The 22,980-nt window shown below is 42.8% G+C and overlaps 1 protein-coding gene across 5 annotated transcripts in view; it reads right to left on the bottom strand.

Moving 5' to 3' along the window:
- The window catches only part of ACSL3 (acyl-CoA synthetase long chain family member 3), a 50,368-nt gene extending 35,518 nt beyond the window's left edge, over positions 1–14,850 (bottom strand). For 4 of the 5 annotated variants that reach the window (XR_010611595.1, XM_065675016.1, XM_065675018.1 and 1 more), the window contains exon 1: positions 14,673–14,850. The gene's annotated coding sequence lies outside the window, so the exon portion shown is untranslated. Of the gene's footprint in view, positions 1–6,358; positions 6,438–14,672 lie in introns of those variants that run through there. The other variant, XM_065675017.1, reaches the window with a different exon arrangement.
- Between the last annotated feature and the right edge of the window lie 8,130 nt (positions 14,851–22,980).

Consider the following 22,980-nt stretch of genomic DNA (forward strand, 5'->3'; position numbering starts at 1 on the left):
TAACATTCATGGAAAGGATAAAAAAAGCTATAAGGTTAGGCTTTATTGGACAAAATAAAAGTATCCTCATGTATTACCTCACACTTACATTATAACAACTAACAGTCTGAGTACTCAAGCCAATATAACAAAGCCCATAATATAAAAAGCTCACTGTTATCTGAAACTAGCCTCTACTAGTTTACTTTTTAAGTCCAGATGTAAACATTAAATGAACACTAACAAAAACATTAACACCACATACAGGGTTTTTATTGCACCTGGAATTCACTATTAGAGCTCTAAGTGAAAACATTCAGCAAGCAAGCTTTTCCTTAAGAAGATATATTAAACAAATTTCTATTATTCCTTTATAAACACTCATGTACTCATCTATATAAAAATAGAAAAGAAAACCATATGTGCACAGATGCAACAGCAAGGAAAGTCCCTTGCCTATGAAGTGGAGCCTGAGGTAATGAACAGCACTGAGGACAGAGTCCTAAATGTATACCCATCTAAGCAGAAGATTTGCTGAGCAATATGGGTTTAAGACATAGTTACATTTGAAAACAGATGCTCCTCACAGCTACAACAGAACTGCTTTCACACGCTTCCTGAAACAGAGGACAGAAATCCCAACAAGCCCTACGGAATGGTGGAAATGGATGCCTTGGGTCCCTAGCGAAGAGTTAGTGCCCAGCACATTTTCCCAAATCTGAAGTGACAGCAGAGTGAGCACAAGCACCCACCTCCCGGCTCACACACATCACCTGCTGCTTTCTGCAGCAAGCCTCTTCTCCTCACCACCTCCTGTATCCCCAGACAGCTGCTGCCCTGGGACAGACTGCTCACATGCCACTCCCCAGGGTCCAGCTCTCTCCAAGCCATCCTGGTGGTTCTCTCCCTCCCAGGCCCAGTGGTTTCCATGCAAGTGCAAATGCTTGCTCGTTTTCCAGCCTCCTTAACCTGCTGCCTGGGTCTCAGCATCATTTCTAGAGCAAGGGAGACAGGGAGAACTTCCACATGCCTCTCATCAAGCATCCACAAAAGGCATCACCAGGCAGACCTGAAAACCTGTTCCAAAACAAACTGCCTCTACTGTGGCAAGATAGGAACTGATCAGCAGCTCTGTCCAAAAGGACATCCGCTTGCAACAGGGAGGAAAAAAGTATGCTTGGTGCATCAATCCTTTGGTTACCACTACCCACTGGAAACAAACCTAGCAGCAGTAGCCTCCTCAACAGCTCCATGTGACCACGCAGGGCATGTTACAGTTATTAAATAGCCTCTGCTAAAGAAAGATCTAAAACAGGACTGCATGGCTGTCACAGTCTGACCTACACTAACCCAGAGGTAGTCACGAAACTTCTTCAAGTAAGCAGACACAATGAAATTAATTCCCATGTCACCCACAGTCCTTGATGTCTCACTCCAAGTCCTGAACACAAGACAATGTGTCTCTCCCTGGACATTGCTCTCCTCACCACTATGCACTGTGAACTGCTATCAGCTTGCACAGAGGTATCGTGGGAGACCAAAAATACTTTCAATACTTTTGATTATTCTCTCAAAAAGACGCAGGTTTTCTGGATGTGGGGAAAGTAACTACTCTCTGCAAGTGCATCTAGGGTAATTTTGAGGTAACTTTTTCAGATTACGCTATAGCCTTTCACTGTGACCACCTCTGGCAGAACCCTGAGTGAATACTCAGGCTCTTTAAATACTTCTGTCATCCCAAATGCAGACTTGGTACCCAATGTGCAGCACCAATTCACACACCAAGTCAAGGTATTCCTACTCTTTTATTCTAGTTTGCACAAAGTAGGGATAGCTCTCCAGCTGTCAAAATTTATACTATTTCTACATTTTTGAAAGCAAAAAACATCAGCCTTCATTGATTACAAGTCACATAAACTCTGAGTTATTTGGTTATCAGTTTCCAATTTATTAAGTAACTCACTTATGTTATTTGGTCTGCATGCTCAATCTCTACTTCTCTTTGGGTCAGAGGGTTTCTTGAGTTGGTGGTCAATGAATTTGTGCTCACCATGTCCCCCCATTAGTGCTTAGTTTTGCTGTAAGTCAGCTTATCCATCCTGTGGCAGGACTTCCTTCTCGGAGCTCCTCTGTTAAACAAAGTTCACTGGTGCTTGACAGAGTGCTTATCAGAGCTTATTATCTGAACTATTATCTGAACTATTAATAAATCATCTGTTCTTAGAGAAGCTACTATGCATTTAAATTTTATTAAGCTTTTGATATCACTTCCAGTTACTCTGATGGAGGTCATAAACACACGCAGGCAGACTGCTGGAGCCACCTCAGCAATTCACTCCTGCTCACAGAATTTGTCCCCCACAAGGCTTCAGCATAAGCAAATCCAAACTGAACTTCAGTCCTGATGGCAAATCAGGCACTTCTGTGCACAACTGTATTTCTGAAAAAAATACATGAGGGCGTGCACAGACCACCAAGAAAGACACCACCACCTGGACCAAACCAATTTCCAAGGCAAGTGTTGAACAGGCCACTGGGGCAGCCATTGAATGAAGTGCACAGCCTGGGGGTATGGTTTCAGTATGGCTCAAGAAGATTTAACACTTGGCTGCTAATAAAAACAAACTGCTCATTTCCAGAACGTAATCCAGCTCTTTCCTTCCATTGTACCAACACAAGTGCATGTGTGGCTAGGAATGAGCCAGATTAGCTTGCTGATCCAGTTTAAACCCTCTCCTTCTCAGGACAGAAGGGTGGATTTTCCTTTGTATCAACTTTGGCATTTACTTGAGCCCAGGGGAGTCACTGCAGACACCTAAATCAACAGAAAATTAGCATTACAAAATAAGTTATTTTTTCTGCTATCTCAAACCTGGATAACCATGAATAGACAGGAGTTAATGCCATGGAAAAGAGGAAATACACCGTTGGACGAGTAAAGGCTAGGAGCCTGGCAGTCATGCTGTAAATCAAACCTCCAGTTGGCTGCTGGACAACCAAGATCAGAACAGACCAATACACAAAACACCTTGTGACTTGGTCATCACCAGTACACTGTGGGATGAGAAGAGCTGTGGTCCAGAGGATTAACCTTCTGCTCACTACTTACTTTTTTTTTTTTTTTGTGGTTTCAAGTGCTACTGCCTAAATACTTTTGAACTTTGGATGCAGGCTATTAAATATTCCTATAAATACAAAGGGGTTTAATTTATGTCCTTTACATTTCAACATTACATTTGTAAAATGATACTCCCATTTGCTTAGGAGGCAGCCAAAAGGCCCGCTATTAGGACAAATACATTATATTATGTACTTGTTAGACACCAAGATACTATAACAGTAGGAACTGCATGAACCAAAGTAGTCCTTTACTTTAAGAAAAGGACTTTCTACTATATTAACTAACTCTTGATACAAAGGAAATACTTCTATTACCTAGAACAGTTAGCAAAACATCAACATTTTCTTTTCTTCTTAGTAGGCTCATTTACACCAAGACAGAGGAAAAAAAGTCACACCTAGTGGTGGCAGAGAACAGGGAGACAAATGGGGTAGCTCAGAACGAAATTACAGAGAAGCAGTTGACATTTGAGGGCAAATATCTGTGCTTTCTTTTAAATGGATCCTTGGTACATCCAGTTAAAAAGGTAATGGTTAAATGGTTTGCCACCAACCTCTTCTACATAGTTCCATGCCCCACCTGTATGAAATATCACTGCATGTTGCAGGAGAGTAGGAGGCTTTCCTTTGTAAATCTATTCTCTACTTTCTATGGAAACACAGTAATACTTATGATGACCTGAATACTAAAGTGACAATCACAAAAGTAGGCAGCTTTCTTTATAATAACCAACCAACCAAACAAGCAAAAAGACCCCAAACTCAGAACTATAAGACTTTCAATCCACAGTCTGACTGCATGGGCTACAACCTGAAATTTAAACCTTTGCTGCAGATGAAAAGTAAAACTAAATCCAAATGGGTTCTGCACTAATTCAGTAGCAATACTTCAACAGGCATTCCTAAAGCTACCTTACATACAACACAAATACCCTTCCAAGACAATAAAATCAGCTGAATACTCAGACCCCATTGCAATTCTGAACTCTAGACTAAAGTTTCCTATTCTCAAAATACCTTAAAACCTATTTGAGGAAAATAACTTGTTGGTCTTTCTTAACTTACACAAGACAGATTAATACATCTTTTATTAATAAGAGTAATAAAACACAGCTCTAAGGTAACAATTGTTGTCAGCAAACCTTAAAGCACTTTCCAAGAAGTTTACATCACCGTTATTACTAATGCAGAGAAGAAAACATTGTGATAAAAATAATTATTTGAAGTAATTTAACAAAGCAATGGCTACGCCAGGAACACAATCCAGTGCTGCTACATCTTTTGTCTCTTTTTTTCCCCACTACATAATAGTGCTTCACGGCAAACAAGTGTCTTAGCTTCAACCACTTTATCAGATACTGTCAATACATTGCTTCCATTCCTTCTCATAAGCAGTTATTAGAGCATTTAGGAGATGTATTTAATTCCAAACTAAATTAAGTGCTTTCACATTTGTATCAGAGAAACAAAGAAATTAATGGAAAGGAAAGTACCTTACTACTGGAGAAGGCCTCAGATTAATTTTGGATCTGTAAATTAACTGCCAAAGAGATACAAAACCACCAATTTCCCAAGAATACTGCTTTAAACCACAGATACAAATTAAACATGAGAGAGTACCTGAAGCACAACACCAATACCACTGCACACACAGTATGATAAAGCCTACATAAAAATAAACCACATGCTTCATCACTACCCTCAGCCTCTGGCTACTGGAGAAGTGGATAACAGCCCAGTTATGGCCGCCAGTTTATCACTCTCCAAAGTCCTACAATAATTTTCCAGTTGTACAGGACAATCCTCACAACTACTTCCACTGGGAGGCAGACTCTGCTTTGCATTTGAATGGAAGGGAACGACCAGAACAGTTTGATGTACCATTTTCTGCTACAAAATACAGCTTTAGTAATACAGTTCTCTAACTTCTCAGAAATCCAAAATCTAAGGAGTGAACAGGTCTGGTTTGTTTGTTTCTTAGTAATCAAACCAGAAATAGATGTTCTGTTGTCACGTATTTAAACTGGTTGTGTGCTGCATTCTAGTCATGTATTTGTCAGACCAGAACAAAGTAACATTAACAGCTGTCAGAAATTTTTAGCAGTGAAGTTCTTCTGTTGTTTCTTTTTTCCTCTAGCAGAAGCTAGATATAAAAACGTACTCATTTACTTTTAGATGAATTAGGGTTCACGTAGTGTGACATAAAAATTATTACCAATTATCATATACTTATTTTTTTCTAAATACCAGGTGGCCAGCTTCAAAATCTGGTAAACCCATGTATTTGTATTGCCTCTGCATCTTTTATGATGGGCTTTAATTAGGAATACCCTTAAGCCAGAACCTCTTTAAGAAAAAGCAGCAAATGAATAAACTCAAGCAACAAAGCAAATCTGAGAGAACACCACAATGACATAGACTTGAGAAGAAAAAGGACTTATTCCAAGTCTTTAGAGAAGCTCCTCACAAGAAAAATATCACCCAGCTGAACCACACCTTCCAGAGAAACTTCACAATACATTTCAAAGGAATAAGGACATCCACAGCATGATCAAAGCTATCAAAGTGATAAAGAGCGATGTCTCACAACTTAATTTGAAAGGCTGAGCTATTGACCTTTTCAATACACTTGCTCTTTTGAAGGAGAAATGGATATTCAGGTTCTAACCTGCTTGGATTTAGTGTGGTTTTGTGGTTTGTTTTGTGGGTTTTGTTTTGGTTTTGGGAGGGTTGTTGTGGGGGTTTTTTTGTTAGGTGCTTTTTTTGGTTGGTTTTTTTTTTGGGGGGGGGGGGAACACAGGGGTTGAAGCAGGGTTGACTTTTTTTAATGACTGGGAGAGGGTGGTTTGGTTTTTGTTGGGTTTTTTTTTTTTGACAACAGTGTGTCCAGTCATCTATGGTGATTCATAAAGAAATTAATAAATAAATTCATACCAGAACATGTGTTTTTCTCCCCCCTCACTTTCCACTTGGTGACAACACCACCACAACAGGAACAATCCCTCTCCTCTAGCTGGAAATTAAAGTCACAAATCCTTCAGAGAGGACCACTACACCTTGTCAGGGAAAGACTACTTACTGCTCCCAAACCCACATGCATGCTTCAGACAGTGTTTAGTAACATACACTCCCAATGTAATTAAATTCCCCCCAAGCAATGCAGCATAAAAGCAACAGGACCACAATTAATAAGAATCACAGCCCCTGGAAATGTTGCCTCAAGCCAACACCTGCAGAAGACTCAATGGCTGTTTCATACCTCACGAAGCAAACCTCTCCACAAGGACTAAGCAAGTATCAGAGCAGTACTGTACTCCAGCGACTATAGAAACGCAGAAAATAATTTCTGGAGCTTTTCCTGAGCACAAATAGAAAGGGAGAAATTAAATTAGCTCAAAGTTCTGTGATTACGCAATTTTCAAGTACACCTTAGGTAATCATACCTCTGCCACAAGTTATTAATTTCTGTTTCTTAGACTTGCTTACATTGGTATCTGTGAATTCCCACCTCCTAAACACACACACCTTTACAGGTGACTACCCTCAACTCCTGAGCTGTTTTAAGATTAGTTATAATTGAACATATACCCAAATTGTAGTGCAACACACAGAAATGGCCTTTCTCCTAGTATTCTTTTAGAAAATAACACTAAAAAATTACCCAGCTTATTCAACTCCAGATTTCAAAAAGGCTCAAACTACACTTAACTGATTTCTAAGACACTAGGAACGCTGCATGCAGTCAATCAGTAGAAATAGGACTTAAATGCTCCTTATGGATGTAAGCACGGCACTATAAACGCCAAGTTACCAAAAGGAATGTCACCTGCAAGCCACTTAGGAACTTTACCTCAGATGCACAATTCTGTTCTCTGCAACATCAAAGCCGGCTAAAACAGCCTCTGAACTAAGCACTTCATGAGTTCCAGGGAAGGCTACCACAGAAGCAGGTTTCAGCCATTACTGCTTCAACCTCATTCCCCCATGTATTTATGGGCAGACATTATTCTCTGCATTCAAAAAGTGGGGGATGACCCACAGGGTGTCACACAAAAGCTGAAGTTACAGAAAGGCTAGCAGGTTGGTTCACTGCAAACCACTTTATTAGGCTTTTTTTCCCCCCTCTTGGCTGCTCTGAAATTCTAGGACAGTGGAGAATAAAGTATTTCAAAAGAAAAAAATAGCAAAGAAAGAAGAAAATACTTCAAATTCATCGTTTTCCTAAAGAGCTATGTTATCTACATTTTATATCTACTTTGCTTGGGGAAATTACACTTCTGTTCAAAATCCAGCACTGGAATCTATTTAAGTATAGCATAAAGATGCCCACCCATCTCATTTGAGTTATCATCCTATTTTCTAGCATCAGAAGTAAGAGTATAATGACAACCTCACCTCCTCCATTAGTTATGGAGATGCCCAACAATTCTGTAACACAAAACAAATGCAAAACAAAGACTCACTCAACTAGAGGCCATTATAATCTATGTGAAGAATTAAAGAAGCATAGTCCTAAACCTCCAAGTCTTTATGTGTCACCCTTAAAAAGAAAACAAACACAGGTGTTGAAAATTGCAGGCTGTTTTGGGTTGGAAGTTTCATCTAGTTCCAACACCTAAAATCAGAGGGCAATATCCAGTACCCACAGGTACAGACTGAAGGGTATGAAGGTGAGGAGGTAACTAACTCCTCACAGTATATAATTCAAGTCAGTAGTTCAGAAACAGTATGCAAATGTTGTGCAGGTAGATGCAGGCTTTGGCAGAAGGGAACCCCAGTTTTCTCTTCAGGGAAAACAAACACACCCTTAGCCTGTGATTATGCAAACAGGGCCAAGCAAACATACCAAGCTGAGCAGACTCCTCACCATTAAATTTTAAAAACAAGAACACTGACCTTTTTTATAAAAGGAAGGTACCAATCACATTTTCAGGAGTTCTGTGAATATTCTTAGGCAAAATTGTCTTGCCTGTGTTACACAGATGGTCAGATTAGATTAACACAAATTGACAAACTGGAAGTCCAAAATAAACTATCAAATATTTCTATAGAAGAATATAAACAACATATTTTATCTGTTTCATGATGAAAGGCACTATCATTTCAAAACCCAATTACATCTTGCATTTAAAAAAAGAATCCCAAAATTAATTTTGCAAGATTAAGCTAATGGTATCTTTATATTTTTATATATAATATGTATAATTTATAAATATATATAATTATGTATAATTATAATAATTATGTCTCATTTTTATATATATTTTTATATAAATATATACAAAAAAATCAACCACTGTACCCATACTCCGTTATCTTAGGTGTATACACATCCACAGATGCATACACATTTACAGATGCACAAAGAAAGTCAGGACAGCAGATTTTTGCATTCTTTCACACCCTGGACCTGGCCGCAACTGTGAATGTGAATACATAATGCAGGATGGGGCCAGATTTTCTTTTTTGTTATATAAAAATTTATTGGTGAATGACAGGTTTTTGAAAACAAAAGTTGTCAGAAGTTTCTTTATGAATGTCCATTTTAGTCAGTGTTCCTGATCAAAAACCTTCACACCACCTTCCTACACCCACTTAATAGCCTCGACTTTGTGGCTAGGATACACACATACTAGCTACTCCCGATTGGGAAGTGGGTTTGTACCTTGCTCTTCCAAGTATTGGATATTATCAGATTAGTGCAGACTGTAAGAGCACTAGATAAAAATCTCCATGAGGATCTTCCCCTCTGCCCCGGGAAGCAGGACAACAGGGACACAGGAAATAAAATCTACACAGTTGCCAGCACTGCAGAACCGGAAAATACTTCCTAGGCACCTAAAAGCTGTTCATTAGGAAAATGATTTCTCTACTCACACCTTCCCTAGAACAATACAGTGCAGCAATAATACTTTATCAGAACAACTAAACTGCAGCTACAAATGACTGACAGGCCCTGGTGACAGAACTTTTCCAGTAGTTTGTGGACTTAATGCTGCAGAACAGACTGAACCCACATTTTGCCACATAGGCAGTCAAGCTCCCTGCCCAGGCATTAATGGGACCACTGTCACCCTCCTATGCCTGTTGCCTTACCTCTCGCTCCTACAGCATCCGCCACGCACATAAATCCTTACGAAATCTACAGATAAAAAAATGTAGATGCATCTCCCTACACTTAAAACCGCCTGCAAAGCTGCCACCTCCTGCCTCTTCTGTTCCCTTCTGCCCTTCTTCATACATACATACTACAGATACACAGACTACAGATGTCTTTACCAAAAGCATATGACACATACACCTAACTTCTACAAGCTAACCATACATGTTTCACTCTCCACATTCTTCACAGGTTTTCACAGAATAAGCCCTTAAATTTTGATTTTAATAATGGTTTGGTGAAGCAAGCACAAAGTAGGCTCCACTGATTCACAGACTATATTCTGATATAGTCTTAAAGCTTTGGTTGGTAGAAATCATACTGTATGTCCAATCCACAAACCTGATACCATCATGCACACAGATGTATGATATTGCAGTAACTGCTTTGAAGTATTCTTCTAGAAGCAAAGAACCCATGCAAAACCTTCCTGTGTATTGTCAAGGTGGCTCACGGGTCTCCATAGTCAGCCTGAACAAAATGAGATTCATTCCATACCAGCAGAAAAACTCGTTTTATATAGTTTTTAGGTCGCAGTACCCCCACAAGTTTATCACAGGAGGACAAAATATTCTACATGGACAGTAATGTAACACAGCAAACAGATGGGGAACTCGATTTGGCAGTACAGTACTACTGCTATTCTGCTGCTTAATCTTCAGCAAGTTACTTTTAATCTTTATTATTATCTATTTTCCCCTTCCAGGTATCATACTGGTTTCATCTAAGATACAAGCAGGGTAAGGATGATATTTATACAGTACCTAAAAAACCCAAAGCACTAAGTTTCCAATTTTTAACTGAAATAGGAAAAGGCTTGCAGTTTCTTATTGCTGTCTTCCACTATCAACAGTGTAAATCTTTAAGTCAAGAATTTTCAATAATCCTATTCTCCCTGCTTTTCAGGAAACAAAACTGAGAAGCCAGCCTGTCCCATTTCAGGTGTTGTAATTAACTAGCACATCTGTAATTAACAAGACTCATGAACACTGAGGGAAATACAACTTCCCAATGCATACATGCTGACAAATTGCCACCTCCTCTTCCTCTGGATTACAGAAACTAAATCAGCACCTTGATTTACTGTGAGCTGCAGGCTCACCTAAGGAATGACAGGACACGTGTAGTTAATTCCTTCTCAAGAATCACTAAAGACTGTTGCTAGCACTGAAACAGGCTGATTCTAAAAACATTTTGAACAACTTTTCTCCAGTTGATTTAGAAGGTAATAGAGCATAATATTTGAGCTTCCTTCAGAGAAATGCACTTTTCATCTACCCTCTCCCCTCTCCAACAGTCCTGAATTTAGTAATAGCCATTCAGGATGTGAGATTAGGACATGGCCTTGTCCAGGTGACTTCCTTCAACAAAAATCATTAGATTCCAACCTGTACCTCAAATCAGAGTACTTAACCCTTTGAGAGCCCTTCAGGCCTTACTACATGGCAAGCCCTGATGCAGATCAGGATCTCAGGATGAAAAGCAGTTCCAACTAACTGCTCTTTATTAAACAAAAACAGTCCTGCCATTTGAGAGCTGCTTAAAATAGGCTTGAGTGCTTGCTATATTCCTCCAAGTATAGTGAGTAAACCTGCATTGCCAGACCACATGCAGTCCTAAATAAGCTGCCTCAAAAACCTTCAATGCAACTGCTCTGTAGGCAGAAACTTGTTAGAGCCATGGGATAACTCAGGAGGGAAAGGACCTCAGGGGGCCTCTGGTTTCCCTTTCAGCTCAAAGCAGGGTCACCCATAAGATCACTCCTACTTTCTCAGGACTTTATCCAGTTGAACTCTGAAACCTTCCATGGAAGGAGACTGAACCACCTCTCTGGGCAGCTAAGTCCCATTGCTTGACTGACCCTATGTTGAAAAATGCCTTATAGACATAGACCTTTCTGACTTCAGTTCACCTGCTGTCTCTTATCCTCCCACCACACACCACTGTGAAGAGCCTGGCTTCACTCTCTTGAAAACCTCCCCAGTAGGTGCTGGAAGGACACCCCAGACCTCTTTTCCAGGCTCAACAACAGGCATGGTTCCTTCATCTCCCTTCAGGATGCAAACCAGCTCACAACTCCAGACAATCTTGGGAGCTCTCCACCAATCTCACCCTTCCCTTGTCCTGGGGGGCAGTACAACTCGATGCTGTATTCTGAATGTGGTCTAACAAATGCCAAGTAGAAGGGGATAATCAGTTGACCTACTGGCTGTGCTCCTGTTAATACAGGGCACATGGCTGCCCCATGCTCAGCTTGCTGCTCACCACCACCCCCAGGGCCTTCTCAGCAGGGCTGCCCCCCAGCCAGGCTGGCTCCAGGCTGTGCTACTAACAAGGAGTTACTCCTGCCAAGAAACAAAGCTAGGAAGCCCCCACTCTTCAATAGCTGTTCAAATGGCAAATTTGCTCAGTAGTCAGCAGCAGATGAAATGGACAGAAATTGAAGCCAAGTCTTCTTAGTGTTAATACACCTTACTTAGTACTACTAAGTCGCATCTTAGGGCCATATTCAGATGGCCTAAATTCCACATAAATCCTTCTGCCTTCTATTTCTTATTAGCTGGCTTTCAGGCAGCTCCCCATTCAGCGTCTTACATAAATTCTCTAAATTGCTCTTCAAAACCACTGAGATTTCTCCATTGATTGAGAAAAGGGGCTTGACTGGAATTCAGGCCACCTGACCTTAGTCTTTAAGGTCTGGTAACATGGTAGCATCAACCTTTATCACTCCTTTGGTTTTATCACCATGGCAGCAAGCAGCAAGTCATCTGTCAGGACAGATCTTAGTTACTCTTCCACTGGAACATACGTTTGGAAGGAAGATTTAGATCTCTAAACAATTCAGAATTCAATTCTTCCTGCTACCTTCTGGAAATTTACTTCATAGCTGGATCTCCTTGAGTAAGAATGCTTTCTCCAGTTTTCTCATGTTTTGTCCTGAGCATATATGATGCTTTGTTCCAGATGTCTTAACAATTCACTGGTAAAAAAATTTGGTCTTTAGTATGATTGTGGCTCAAGCCATCCACACAAAAGAGGAATAAAAGCCCTACATCAGCACTAAATGTGGGCGCAGGTCATCAATGGCTTAAATGCTCATCAGTTCAGGAAGAGCACACCATGCTTTAAGTCAAGCATGAAGAAATTTCCTCTAGCTCTTCAGAGACTATCAATTTTCAAGAAAATACCATTATACCATTCTGATTTTCTTAGGCTTCAGGCTGAACCAGAAATTATTTCTCACAGGCATTATGGTTTTATAACCATGCCACAAACTGAAAAAAGTCACACGTATCAGCATACTCATCCCAACATGCTCTACTCAGCGGTCTTACATAATCAGGACCCTCTGAAAAGAGGAACCAGATTCAACACACCACAGCCCTGATGCCTCTTTTTTCAGGATATTAATAGTGCCAGAGCACTCCAGATGCACATGTACGGACACCCAACCCTTGTCCACAGCTGTACACTAGATCTCTCTAAGTATCACACTGCACCAACAGATACGCAACTGTGAAATTATACAGGATAACACTGAGGCTGAGGTTTATTACCTTCACAATTGTGTTGACTGGAATGGGACACTTGGAGATAGCACAGCTTTCAGACTCAAGTAACAGTTTGCTGAGAATCAAACAGGCTATTTCAGAATAAATTCAGTAGGTCTGTTTCTCTCCAAGGAATTCTGTTTCCATTAGTGAAAAGCTTTCTTAATCAGCCAAAAGGGACTAGATTCATACCACATGCTGAGTGTGTTGTCAGAAGTTCTGACCACACAGATCAACAGATCCATCAGATTCAGCCAGGTTTGTCAGCCAACCATCCTACCTCCTGTTTCTAGGCACTAATAATAACAAACATGCTGAACAACTACAAAGAACAGTCACAATGTTTAGCTTCAACCATTCCTGAAGCATAAATGCACAGGACAAAAAGGAATCACCAGTGTTAACAATGTCTTTCCTTAACTTTCAAAGCACACAGGACAGGCAAGCACTATGAGATTTGCTTGCTCTTCAAATGGTGCAGAGAGTTAAGAGTATAAAGTCTTATGAGCGCACCCAGATGCTTATCTTCCTCTTAGGACATAATTAAGACCTGATAACATATCAGCCATTTCTGACTTTTACTTTTTACCCCCAGAGGGAAGAGGGGGAAAAAAAAAAAGAAAAGAAAAAGATCAAGTCACATGCCACAGTGAATTTTTGCACAATGAGATGCTAAGTCCACTCTGGAGAAAGACTATTTCCACAGCAGAACATAACAAGACTAAAATTCCATTAAGTCCCTTTTTGTTTCATTTTGTGCTTTCTCTTTACATGATACTTCAACAATATAATAAAAAACCTTCATACCAACTCGAACATTCCTTAAGACTTCTAGAATATCCTAAGATATTTTGAATAAGGTGTGTGCCCTTACCCTTAAAAGCCATGTTCTAAACAAACTGAAGCAGTTTTCATTTTTTTAAATTTATATATTACTTGTGCATAATTATTCCCTGTTTTGTGGGGGTTATTTCTTCAACAAGTTAATAAAAATGTCATAGCAGTGCTTATAAACTACCTTACAAGTATTCTCTTTCAAAAGGCCGTTTTATTTTTTCTGAAGATTACTGTTTGTTTATCTGCCAAAGACTTTGTATGGGTCCCACGAACCGAGACTCATGCTGTTTACGGAACTGACACAGTCCTTTAATTCTTGCTGCCTTCTCATGCACTTCGGCTGAAGAATGCCCCTCCGCTCTCCTTCCCGAGCGCGCCCACTAAGGGAACGTACCTCGGCACTAAACCCAGCACCGAACCCCTGGAAATCGTAACGAGACAAGTAACACCCGACTAGGAACCCCGATCGCACCTCCCTCAGCTCCGCCGGTTTCACGTTACACGCACTCACACACCACAAGCTACGCGGCGAGACCACAGACTACGTGCAAACGCACTTTCGGAACCAACCCCCCAGATCTGGGACGCTCTAATGCGGCGGCGGCACACGGCGTGTTCAGCGTGTCCCCTCAGCGCCGGGTACCCGCCGGGCCGCCCGCCCTCTCCCCCAGCCCCGGCCGGCTCCGTGACTCACGCCGAGCTTTCTCCACCTCCTCGGACGCACAGGCCGAAGCACAAAGGAGCGCAGGAGAACAAAACGCCTGGTACCGCCGGTTACTGCGCTCATTACCTCCTGCGAACGCGGCCATAGCCTGGCTGAGGCGGGAGGCCGCCCGGACACCCACCGCATGGGGACCCGGCGGCGCGCAGCCAGGCCCCCCTCAGGGCACGCCAGACCGAGGGCAGCTTGCCGCCGCGCCCCTCACGCCGGGCCGCTCCCGTACCACGGCGGCCCTGGAGGCCCGGCACGGTGCCGCCACGGCGGGGCTGGGCGCGCTCCCAGGGCCCGAAAGCCCCACACTCACCGGTACCCGGGCCCGAGCCCGCCGCGCTGCGGGCCAAGTGCGCGCCCCCGGCCCCCTCTCGCCTCGCCGCGCCTCCCCCGTGTGTGCAGCGAGCCGCGGCTGGGCAGCCCGCCGCCGCGCGCCCTCGCTCCGTATGCGGCACGCCGCCTCCTCATTGGCCGGAGCCGGGTGGCGCGCGGGGCTGGGCTCACGAGGAACACCGGGGTTACTACAGGTCACTCACGGCGGTGGGCGGGGCCAAGGCGCGGGACCAATTGTCGGAGAGGGGCGTGGCTGGGCAGGCCCCCTCCCCGTGCCGTGCCGCTCCGCGCATGCGCGTCAGCCGCTCTGAGTTGAGGGGTAGCTGCGGGCGTTGGGGTTGGGTACGGTGAGGCTCTGGGTCACAGCAGTCAGACGTTACCCCGCCTCCTCCCACCTGCACCTCGGTGTCGTGTCTTTTGTCTCTATTAAAACGACTGTTAATTACCTGTAGTCCGCTGTTAATTGCATTACTTTGTGAGGAGGCCCCCCAGCAATGCATGTGTCAACAGTGTAAGACAGAATCATACGATCACAGAACATCTCAAGCTGGAAAAGACCCGTAAGGATCATCGAGTCCAACACCCGGTTCTTCACAGGGCTATCTAACACTAAACTACGTGACTAAGAACATCCTCCAGACGCTCATTGAACTCTTGACAGGCTTAGTGCCATGATGGCCAAGGACCACAGGCTCCATGAGGAGCCTGATTCAGCCATGCACCACCCTCTGTGTGAAGAACGTTTTCCTAAAGTCCAGTCTGAACTTCCCCTGATATAGCTTATATCCATTTCCTTGCATCCTATCACCGGTCATGAGGGAGAGATCAGTCCCCTCTGCTGCCACCCTTGAGGTAGATCTCAAGGCAGATCTCTTGCTGTTCTCTAGACACACTAATAGTTTGATGTCCTTCTTGTATCGAGGTGCCAAAAACTGCACCCAGGGCAGTGTAGAGTGAGACAACGACCTCCCTTGACCAGCTAGCAATGCTGTATTTGATGCACTCCAGGACATGGTTGGCTGTTTTGGCTGCCAGGGCACACTGTTGATTCATATTCCACTTGCCATCAATCCAGACCAGCAAATCTCTTCCCACAGGGCAAATGGACTCAATCCTGAGTGCTGATTTTGCCCTGGCTGCAGGAATACAGTTACCTGATCCCAGCTGGAGATGCATCCTAATAGGTATTTTTTTGACAAGTCTCCTGGTCAAAGTGACTTCGGTTGAGCACAGAACTTGCTGAGCTCCCCCTGAGGAGCCAGCCGACTTGCCTGGGGGCCCTAGGGAGCCCGGGGGACACTGGCTGCCATGAGGGAAGGCACCAGAGACAGCCCCTGCCCCTAAGTGCCCCTACATCCCCGCCAGCCTGCTGGGGTTAGTGCGCTAAAACCCAGAACTTCAGGGTTTGAGACTGACATTAAAATTATACACGGTTTGAGGTTTTAAATGAAGGTGTCATTAGTGGCAATTGCTGCCAAGGTTTGTGACGTGACGCTCTGCCCAAGAGCTGCATGTGTTCAGTGCTGACAGTCATTTCACATCGACTGTCATCAAAGCTGGCATCACTTGGAGCACGTTTTGATCAGTAACAGTTACTGAGGACCCCTTTTATCAGTATTGACTCAACCAGATCCTGCAAATGTCACTTCAGAATTAAATGGTTTAATTTAGCAGTGTAATACGATACTGAAAGACAAAATAAATAAGCACCTGCCAAATATAAGCAATATAAAAACAACAAATAGGAAGAAAGTTTCCAAGCCTGAAAGATTTAATTACAGCGGGTTGTGTGGCTGCGACCGCAGTGGTGACAGCCACCATTGCCGCAAGGGTAAGGTTTGTTTTCCTCTGTTCATGCACATCAAGTGCTTCTGTCACACAGCCCTTGGGGCTGAACAGCCCAGCGATTGGAGCGGCACAGCACAAGAAAGGGGAGAGTAGGATTGCAACACTAAGGACAGTAATCTGAACACAACCTTGCCTACACATCATCAGGCTGTGAGCTACTTTATACCATTTATGGAGCTGACCCCCACACTTGGCATACATCCCACAGATAGTCCTGTCTCCTTTCCCCTCATAGATACCATATTTGAGGGGAAGACACACTATTTTCATCTACGATCATCTGCAGAGTGATACTCAGTCTGCAGAGAATATACTCACTTTTGCTAAAGCAAATTAATAGGGTACATACTTCAAAGACCAACTAAGTCAGTCATCTCAGTTACTGCAAAAATTGCTTCCAAATGTGGAGAACTGGAGCAGAAGATGTGGCCACGGACATGAAAGCAGGAAAACATTACCCACAGGAGTTGTCTGAGCTAAAAGGTCACAAGCTACCCAAGCAAGTGGTGCTGCCTGAAATAGGGGTAGGAGTATGGAGACATTCTATTGAAAAAAGTTTCACACTCCCTGGAAGAAGTTAACAAGGATAAGCAGACTTGTAAGGAGAAGAAGCTTGTTTCTAAAAGGTGGAAAATGTAGGTATTTCTGCCATAGGAGGGAATTCAGGAGGCTTTCTGCCAAAGGGCTTGCTTACATCGGCAGAGGCAAAGTAAATTTAATAGATACGCTGTGAATATTAACGCAAAGAAAGGAGTCCTAGATTTGTGAGGAGCTCCAAGAAAATCTTTCACATTTCATTCAAGGCAAGCAAGGTTCAGGATAAAACTACAAAAGTGATTTTATGTAAAGGAAGATGGGAGATAAAGCATCCGACAGCACAGGGCTCATCTGCTCAGCATCGGATATCATGTTGAACTCCCTATTCTTGTTTGCTCCTGGGTTAATCACCAGCAACTGAGCAGTAAAACATTTTGGCAAACGCCTCACTTTGAGAAATGCCTGGAATCCACAACTTGAAATTAAATGTGACCCTTATTAAACTGCTAGATCTGAATTCTGTCTAGCTTTATGAGCAGGAGATTCCAAAGAAACTTTAACTCCAAATATGGATTTGTTGTTAACTTTGTATTTCAGCCTTACCTTTATTACAGGGCGCATGTTTTGAGTTTGCCTGAACCTTTAAGTTATTTGCAGTCCAAAAGCTAACTGTGTAACTAGCTGTGTTGATTCCAAATACCCATGGCTATTGGCTGTATCCCGAACAGTCTTCGGGTTGAATGATGACATGCCACCCCAGCAAGATGGTTTCTGAAAACTTGCAAGGCCTTTGGTGCTGATGACCCCCAGTTGTTACAGACTTTGTACGGAGTGAGATAGATAGCAGCCACGTCATCCAAACTAGTACTCCTTGCCTGTAACTAAGGAGTGTGCAAGCTTGTTATAGACACCAAAGCAGTTCAAGTACTTCCATTTCCCTGCAAATACCAACCGCCCAAGCCCACCAAGATCTTCCTGTGTGCAGGTCAGATATCCATCACAGAGCATTTGTTATGTCCCAAAGAGGTGACCAGTGCCTTCCACATCTGAAGGTAATTTAGATAGGAGTAAGCTGTTCAAAGGATAAAAATATTTAGAATCATAGAATAGAATCATAGAATAGTTAGGGTTGGAAAGGACCTGAAGATCATCTAGTTCCAGCGCCCCTGCCATGGGCAGGGACACCTCACACTAAACCATGTCATCCAGGGCTCCATTCAACCTGTGCCCAAAGTACAGGGGCACAGCTACAGGTTGGGCAGAGAAGAGATTCAGAACAGTCCTGCAGAGAAGGACTTGGGGGTGCTGGTTTCATGGTATCAGGGATCTGAACACACCTTTTTTGCTGAAATATATACTTTAGAAGATACTGGTATAATGTGACATTTACACTCTAACACTTCTCTTGTATGAGCCTATGCTGGGCATCCCATAAGGAAACCAAAGAATTTGGGGATTTATAATAGGCACAATTGTCACCTATAAAGTGATTGATAACCTATGTTTATAATTGGAAATTCAAACTGCACAAGACACGTACACACATCCACTAGTGGCTGTGGGAGACAGTGACCTTTCCTGCACAAGCTAAGCACAATGATAGGAAGTGACAAGTTAAAATAGTAGCTGATTTGTATTTTCAATAAAAAGGCACAACAGCACAATTAAAGGCAGGAACAAGTTCTTGTAGCACCCTAGAGCATTCAGGCAGGGAAGGAGTATCTGTGAAAACATTCACGACTCCTACTAAGCACAGTCATGTGTTCACAAATGCTGGGGTTTGGGTTGTTTTGTTTTTTTATTTCCAGAAGGAAAAGCTCATTAACTGTTCTCACTTTCCCTTTTTAAAAAGTCTCAGGCATCCATTCAAGGGTAAAAAAACACTGCCGTATGTTTTGATCAACAATGAAGAATGAATAGCAAGTAGTAAATAGCGGAGAAGATTGCAAGTGATCCTATGACAATACTGATTTGGAAGTACAGTCAACTGACTCATCAGGAAAGAGAGCAGTAAGCCAATGTTATACTTGGCCTGTTCTAATATCCAGGGAGGATTAATGAAAACAAAACCACAAGCTTCATTGAAAGAAGAGAGTCTATGAATGGGTAAATATGTGTGGAAAGTTGGCATTAATCTTTGATGAGCAGGCTGCTGCCTACCAATACTTCGGGAGAAGATGGGGGAAGGCAAAAAGCCCAGTGTCACAGATATAACAGATGTGAGAGCTTTTAGCTAAAAATCCCTGGAGGGATACAAACAAAATTAAGTACTTCAGGAAGGTACATATGGTTAAACTAAAACCAAATTGACTTCTTATGTGAAATAGGAGAGACAATTAAAGAAGGGCTTGGGAAGGACAAATCTTGTGGTCTGGATAGAATATATTTTATTGTACATCTTCAAACTCATGAAAAATAAATTAGCAGCCTTTCTTCATGACTCATTAAATAACCGAATATTATTCTAAATTAAATGAATTTTAACTAAAAAGAAAGGAACTTTTTAAAACTGCTTGCGTAGAACTTATTGTGCTTTAGCTACAAACAACCAGCTTAGCAAAGGGGCTCATATCCTGTACATTTTTAATGAAACAAACTAGCATTGTAATGTTACGTTTCTAAAGATACCCTGGTAGTGTGTCATTTTGAATGCCCTCTTAAAACATAGAGAGGTCTGAGCTATACACCAAAGGGGCAGGGAGAGCCAGCTGGGATGCGAGCTCTGGCAGCAGAAACAGCTTGTGTCCCTGAAGTGATCATTCGCAGAACTGTTAATTTTGGGGTGTTGGTTTGAAACATGAAAAACCATTTCTAGAGCAAGCAGCATGAGGTTTCAATGCTAAATAGTCCCCGTGTACATATCAGTGCATTTGATTCATATTTATCCATGAAGCTTTTTCTTTCCAGATAAAGGAACAAATGAATAAGGTTAAATTGAAAAGCAACAAACTGGCAACATGCCACAAATGATTAATTATTTAGTAGAACATTTGGTAATACAGGCATGCCCAGAGCCACATTTCACAGAGAAAGATTGATGACATCAATAATAAGGTAGTCAAGAATATAGTGCAAAATTTATCACCACTTGACACAGTTCAGCTTTGTTAGTGCTTGAGGAATACTTTAAATTCCTCTCTTGCATTTTGTCATACCACAGATATGTTGCCAACCTTCTGCAATAAATCAGAGTGACATTCAGGTATTAATAGTATGATACCTCGCAAAACTGAAATTTCCAACTAGGGGAAAGCATGTAAACGGGTTAGGATCTGCAAAACAAGCTGCAAGGCACACTGCAAAACCGCTGCACTCTGGTACAGCCGCACTGGGAGGAATTGTGTCACCCATGGAAAAATCAGAGAAAGGATTAAAAATAGAACTTGTTTCTGCTCTTGAACTTTCTTGCTCAAAATTTGCCTGTCATTTTCTAGGCCAGTGAAATGGTACAGTGAAGCTGACAGCGTCAAAGGTAGCCAAGAGGAATCAAAAGCATCGAACAATGAACAGTGACTAGTCTGTGGAAAAAAGGTGATCTCTATGCACTCCAAAGATAGTGATGTCCTGAGCAACCACTACCTTACAGCACAACTGAATCACAGAATGGCTGGGTCTGGAAGGGACCTCTGGATATCATCTAGTCCACCCCACCGCCAAAGCAGGTTTGCTTAAAACAGGTTGCACAGTCATGTCGAGGCAGGTTTTGAGTATCTCCAGAGAAGAAGACGCCACCACCTCTCTGGGGAGCCTGTTCCAGTGTCACCCTCAAACTAAAGTTCTTTCTCATGTTCAGATGGAACTTCTGGTATTTCAGTTTGTGCCCATTGCCCCTTATCATGTCACTGGGAAACACTGGAAAGAGTCTGTCCCCATCCTCTTGACACCCACCCTTAAGATATTTGTGTACATTGATAAGATCCCCTCTCAGTCGTCTCTTCTCCAGGCTAAATAGGCCCAGCTCTCCCAGCCTTACTCATAAGAGAGATAGTCCAGTCCCCTAAACATCTTTGAAGCCCTCCGCTGGACTCTGTCCAGTAGCACCTTGTCTTTCTTGAGCTGGGCAGCCCAGTGCTCCAGATGTGGCCTCACGAGGGCAGAGTAGAGGTAAAGGATCACCTCTCTCTGCCTGCTGGCCACAGTCCTCCTGATGCACCCCAGGATACCATTGGCCTTCTTGGCCACAAGGGCACACTGCTGGCTCATGGACAGCTTGTTGTCCACCAGGACTCCCAGGTTCCTCTCCACAGAGGTGCTTTCCAGCAGGTCAAGCCCCAGTCTTGAGCTTGGAGGAGGTGAGGATTGAATATTAACTAGCTCTCTTGGACCCTGCTACATTCTAGACCCCTAACCTATGGGATTTCTCCTAACTGTCATTGAAGATGCCAAAGCTCACTCTCCTGAAATCCAGGGTTTTAATCCCACTTATTGCCCTGTTTCCTCCATGAAGGATCTGGAGCCCCACCATTTGATGGTCACTAAAACCAAGGCTGCCCCCAGCCTTCACATCTCTAACCAGTCCTTCTCTGTTAATACAAGATCCAGCAGCGCACCTCTCCTTTTTGGTGCTTCCACCACCTGTGTCAAGAAGTTACCATCAGGACTTTGCAGGAAACTCCTGGTGCTTACCTATGCTGTTTTTCCAGCAGATATCAAAGTGGTTGAAGTCCCTCATGAGAACCAGGTCCTGTAACCGTGAGGCTTCTTACAGCTGTCTGTAGACGGCCATAATTAACTTCCTCTTCCTGATCTTCCTGTAGTAAGCACTGACAACAGCATCACCCGTGTTAGCCTGTCCCCCGATTCTTACCCATAAATTCTCAACTCATTCTTCTCCATCCCTAGGCAGAGATCAGTACGTTCCAGTTGTTCTCTCACATAAAGAGCAACTCCACCACCTTGCCTTGCTGACCTGTCTTTCCTGAAAAGTACACAGCCATCCGTGACAGCATTCCAGTTACGTGAGCTATCCCACCATGTCTCTGTAACTGCAGTCATCAAATAGAACATAAAACATCCAAGCCCAGGTCCAGGTCCAAGTCCATGTCTGAGGCCTTGGGCATGCTGCAGCCCAGTTACCAACCCAGTTAACAACACCAGCCTTGGCTCTCCTAGACACGGCACAGATTCCAGATTGCTTCTTCATTAAAGCAGCACTGGTTGCAAAGCCCTTTTGCTTTTGTAGACCACCATCGTAAGACTCACCAGGTTTGTCTGGATAGCTCTGTGTCTGCCTGGTATTTGAGAAGGAAAAAAGCCAATTCTAAGGACAGGCTTGCTTTTCTTGCAATCCTGAATAAACAAACACCATGAGGAAGTACTGTTACAGATAGAGCTGGTAGTTATAAACCCTATAATGCAATAGTGAGTGGCTAAAACAATCCTTTCCTGCTTTCCTGCTGTAGCAGGTGAAGGCTGTAATGGCTTCTGATAGTTTGCTTTTATTTAACGGGTTTTGTTTAGACAACCACTGTGCAACGTTTTCATAAACCAAAACCATTTTACTGTCTAAGACTTCAACCAGGAAACAAACATGGCCAAGGGTTTCCAAAACAAGCTTAAACTCAGGCTCTTGTGCAAGTCAGATGTTTGGGGTTATTTGAGAAAACTGAGGTAAACTACCAAGTGTTTGGCAGTTTGGGAAACACCATGACTTCATTAGGTGTCTGAATGCACCAAAAACACACTCTAGAAGAACAGCCCCCGTTTATCCTGTCTCCTGTGCAAACTGCATTCATGGGAGAGCTACTACTTTATATTTGCAGTGTGCTTTGTTGTTTTGAGAGGGTCTAAGTCTGTTCAACAATTTCATTAAACAAATCACTACTACCCCATCATATTTGTACAACATTATCTGCAATATTTCAATCTGAGAATCCTAACCAGCCAGAAAAGTTCCAAGCTGG

The sequence above is a fragment of the Lathamus discolor genome, chromosome 3 (genome assembly GCF_037157495.1).
Source record: "Lathamus discolor isolate bLatDis1 chromosome 3, bLatDis1.hap1, whole genome shotgun sequence".
NCBI classification, from domain to species: Eukaryota; Metazoa; Chordata; class Aves; order Psittaciformes; family Psittacidae; genus Lathamus; species Lathamus discolor.